This window comes from Pan paniscus, chromosome 4 (assembly GCF_029289425.2).
Source record: "Pan paniscus chromosome 4, NHGRI_mPanPan1-v2.0_pri, whole genome shotgun sequence".
Taxonomy (NCBI): domain Eukaryota; kingdom Metazoa; phylum Chordata; class Mammalia; order Primates; family Hominidae; genus Pan; species Pan paniscus.
The window spans coordinates 134,491,787-134,496,623 of record NC_073253.2 but is presented as its reverse complement, the minus strand read 5'-3'; the positions used below and the strand labels follow the sequence as shown (position 1 = coordinate 134,496,623).

General features: G+C 51.1%; 1 non-coding gene across 1 annotated transcript; it reads right to left on the bottom strand.

The window, feature by feature from the left end:
- Window positions 1-4,367: 4,367 nt before the first annotated feature.
- Window positions 4,368-4,477, bottom strand: LOC112439923 (U6 spliceosomal RNA). The gene has a single exon (XR_003028146.2). It is a non-coding gene; the product is annotated as a U6 spliceosomal RNA (small nuclear RNA).
- Window positions 4,478-4,837: the final 360 nt, after the last annotated feature.

Here is a 4,837-nt window from a genome sequence, read left to right as displayed (position 1 = left end):
CATAAGCAGGGCAGGAGAGGGCTGCTCTCATACAACAGGAATGCCAGGTGACCATCAGGTGATGGTTAGGCAGTTGTTAACTGTCTCTCTAAACAAATAGTTGGTGACAGCCAGTGCCAGGGAAAGGCAGTCTCCTAATATATAGAAAACACCTGAAACTGCTATCAGCGGCTTTCTGGTAAGATCTCAGGAGTTGAGCGAGGGGGCCCAAGAATGCAGTTTAAGAGGCAAAATGGTGGAGTTTAACTGGTATATGACCTTGCTCTAGAGATGCTAGACTGGTAAGGGAAGAACGCCTCAAGTGAGCATGCTATGACTCCAGTAAGCACACTGCATATGCTCCCTTCCCATGTGCTAGCAGGCCACTGCTCACGCGGACAGCCCACCCCAAGGCCCCAAGGGAAGAATCAGGGGAGAAATAACTCCAGATCCTACAAGTATGGCAACATATAAACCCATGCATGTGATCTCTCAAGTGTACTTTACTTCCTTTGTGTTTTTTTTTTTTTGAGACAGAGTCTCAAATATTGGCTCACTGCAACCTCTGCCTCCCGGGTTCAAGCGATTCTCGTGTCTCAGCCTCCCAGGTAGCTGGGATTACAGGCGCACATCACCATGACCAGCTAGTTTTTGTATTTTTAGTAGAGACAGGGTTTCACCATGTTGGCCAGGCTGGTCTTGAACTCCTGACCTCAGGTGATCTGCCCACCTCTGCCTCCCAAAGTGCTGGGATTACAGGCGTGAGCCCCCACACCCAGTGCCAAATGTATTTTTATTTATTTATTTATTTATTTTTTATTGATCATTCTTGGGTGTTTCTCGCAGAGGGGGATTTGGCAGGGTCATAGGACAATAGTGGAGGGAAGGTCAGCAGATAAACAAGTGAACAAAGGTCTCTGGTTTTCCTAGGCAGAGGACCCTGGGGCCCTCCGCAGTGTTTGTGTCCCTGGGTACTTGAGATTAGGGAGTGGTGATGACTCTTAACGAGCATGCTGCCTTCAAGCATCTGTTTAACAAAGCACATCTTGCACCACCCTTAATCCATTTAACCCTGAGTGGACACAGCACATGTTTCAGAGAGCACAGCGTTGGGGGTAAGGTCACAGATCAACAGGATCCCAAGGCAGAAGAATTTTTCTTAGTACAGAACAAAATGAAAAGTCTCCTATGTCTACTTCTTTCTACACAGACACGGCAACCATCCGATTTCTCAATCTTTTCCCCACCTTTCCCCCCTTTCCACTCCACAAAACCGCCATTGTCATCATGGTCCGTTCTCAATGAGCTGTTGGGTACACCTCCCAGACGGGGTGGTGGCCAGGCAGAGGGGCTCCTCACTTCCCAGTAGGGGCGGCCGGGCAGAAGTGCCCCTCACCTCCCGGACGGGGCGGCTGGCCGGGCGGGGGGCTGACCCCCCACCTCCCTCCCGGACGGGGCGGCTGGCTGGGCGGGGGGCTGACCCCCCCCACCTCCCTCCCGGACGGGGTGGCTGCCGCCGGGCGGAGACGCTCCTCACTTCCCAGACGGGGTGGCTGCCGGGCGGAGGGGCTCCTCACTTCTCAGACGGGGCGGCTGCCGGGCGGAGGGGCTCCTCACTTCTTAGACGGGGCGGTTGCCAGGCGGAGGGTCTCCTCACTTCTCAGACGGGGCGGCTGGGCAGAGACGCTCCTCACCTCCCAGATGGGGTCACGGCCGGGTAGAGGCGCTCCTCACATCCCAGACGGGGCGGCGGGGCAGAGGCGCTCCCCACATCTCAGACGATGGGCGGCCGGACAGAGACGCTCCTCACTTCCTAGATGGGATGGCGGCCGGGCAGAGACGCTCCTCACTTTCCAGACTGGGCAGCCAGGCAGAGGGGCTCCTCACATCCCAGACGATGGGCAGCCAGGCAGAGACACTCCTCACTTCCTGGACGGGGTGGCGGCTGGGCAGAGGCTGCACTCTCGGCACTTTGGGAGGCCAAGGCAGGCTGCTGGGAGGTGGAGGTTGTAGCGAGCCGAGACCACGCCACTGCACTCCAGCCTGGGCACCATTGAGCACTGAGTGAACCAGACTCCGTCTGCAATCCCGGCACCTCGGGAGGCCGAGGCTGGCGGATCACTTGCGGTTAGGAGCTGGAGACCAGCCCGGCCAACACAGCGAAACCCCGTCTCCACCAAAAAAATACGAAAACCAGTCAGGCGTGGCGGCGGGCGCCTGCAATCGCAGGCACTCGGCAGGCTGAGGCAGGAGAATCAGGCAGGGAGGTTGCAGTGAGCTGATATGGCAGCAGTACAGTCCAGCTTCGGCTGGGCATCAGAGGGAGACCGTGGAAAGAGAGGGAGAGGGAGAGGGAGAGGCTATTTTACTTAGTTTCATTCCTGCTCTAAAGTTTTGTAATAAACTTCCACTCCTGCTCTAAAACTTGCCTCGGTCTCTCCTTCTGTCTTACGCGCCTTGGTCAAATTATTTCCTCTGAGGAGGCAACAATCAACATTGCTGCAGACCCATACAGATTCGCCACTGGTAATATACTCTGGTGCCATGTGACTTGTGACTCAGATATGTTCGGCTGCTAACAAATTGATTTTTTGGTTTCTGATGAGATGTGCTTTCAGGCCTAGCATGTGATCAGTTTTCTCAGATGTTCCATGGATTCTTGAAAGAATAATTGTTGGCTCCCTCTCAGGGTTATGGTGAGAATATATTAGATAATACATATAAAGCACTTAAAAAGTTGCTCACCACTTAGTAAAATCTCAAGAAATGGTGGATCTCATTGTTGATGTTGTTATTATTATTGGTGAATAACAGTCTCAGTCATTGGTCTGTGTGTCCCTAGGTGCCCTGAGAATTGGGCAGTTGAGCCCTCTCCCACACGTCAGTGCTCAACAAACTGTGTGCAGTGCCTACACTAACCATAGGGTCAATTAATCTTTAATACACACAGAAAACATGACTGAGCTTACTAGAGTAGAAAAAGTTCAGAGTTTGAGTGAGACTGCCCTGTGTTGGGTCCCTGGCTTGCCCCTTGCTAGCTGTGTGATATTTCTGCTCCCCCAAACTCCATTTTCCTTATGTGTAAGAATGAGTATGATTTTGGACTTGCAGAGTTGTTGGGAAGATTAATGTGAAAGTCTTTAGCATAGGGCTAGACACAAAGTAGACCTTTTTTTTTTTTTTTGAGATGGAGTCTTGCTCTGTTGTCCGGGCTGGAGTGCAATGGTGCCATCCCAGCTCACTGCGACTTCTGCCTCCCAGGTTCAAGCGATTCTCCTGCCTCAGCCTCCCAAGTATGTGGGATTACAGGCACCCGCCACCACACCCAGCTAATTTTTGTATTTTTGGTAGAGACAGGGTTTCACCATGTTGGCCAGGCTGGTCTCGAACTCCTGACCTCAAGTGATCCACCCACCTAGGACCCCGATGTGCTAGGATTACAGGCATGAGCCACCATGCCCAAACATGAAGTAGACCTTTCACAAGTGTTAGTTTATTTCTTTTTCCTTCTACTGAGCCTGCAGGGACAGAGAGGAAGTGAAGTTAGAGTTGTAATGGTACAACCATTTCCATTCTCTTTTCCTGGACTTCTCTCCCAAGGAAGCCTCTTTCCCAGCTCTGTAAGACTGTACATCTCTGATGCCCCTCCCTGGAGAGCAGCGTAAAACCAGCTGTGACTACAGAGAAGGGAGAGAGAAGAGGATGTTGGAACATGCAAATCAGTTCCCAGCTTCCTGCTGAGTTAGTGGGACACCTGCTTGGACAGAATTTTCATTTTATTTCCTATCTGGAGCAGCCCAATTAATTTTTCAGGCCGTGAGTTGCCACACATCACAGATGACAGCTCCTCAAACCCTCAGAGCAGCATCCTCCTCCTCGGTGGCCACACAAAGTCAGGATTTGCCCCTACCCTTCCTGGCATTCCCAGATTAGAGCAACATCTCAGGGGCACCCCTGCCTTGCCCTGGATCTGTTGCTGAGCCTCCTTTTAACACGAACTGTGGCTTCTACTACCTTCTCTCCTTTAAGCCTGGGTCCCAGTATACAAAGAGGATTAGCTGATTTTCTTACCTTTGAGTCCAGGTGGAGGCATGAAGCACAGAAGTGTGGGGAACAGAACAAGGGACGCTCCAGACAGTATGTTTCTAAACTGCTTTTGGACAAATAGTCATTTTCCCTCCATTCTCACTACTACCTCCAGTTCCTTTGCCTCTGGTCATTTTGTCCCTCCTACTCTAATTTCCACAAGATCAGACAAGGTTCGTTTTCTCTGTTTCTGCCTCTTGCCTCCAGGCTACTAGAGAAAACCACGAAACTATGTTCACTAGCTCCAATGTCTGATTTTCAGTTGTGATCAGGCCTTCAATGCTACTTAGTAATCTTTTCTTAAAAATATAGAATGCTTCACAAATTTGCTGTCATCCTTGCTCAGGGACCATGCTAATCTCTCTGTACCTTTCTAATTTTCTTTCTTTCTTTTTTTTTTTTTTGAGACAGAGTCCTGCTCTGTCGCCAGACCAGAGTGCAGTGGTGAGATCTCGGCTCACTGCATGCAACCTTTCCCTCCCAGGCTCAAACGATTCTCCTGCCTCAGCCTCCTGAGTAGCTGGGACTACAGGTGCCCGCCACCACATCCAGCTAATTTTTGTATTTTTAGTAGAGACAGGGTTTCACCATGTTAGCCAGGATGGTCTCGATCTCTTGCCCTCGCGATCTGCCTGCCTCGGCCTCCCAAAGTGTTGGGATTACAGATGTGAGCCACTGTGCCTGGCTTTTTGTTTTGTTTTGTTTTGTTTTTAAGAGACAGGGTCTTGCTCTGTTGCTCAAACGAGTGCAGTGGCACAATCATAGCTCACTG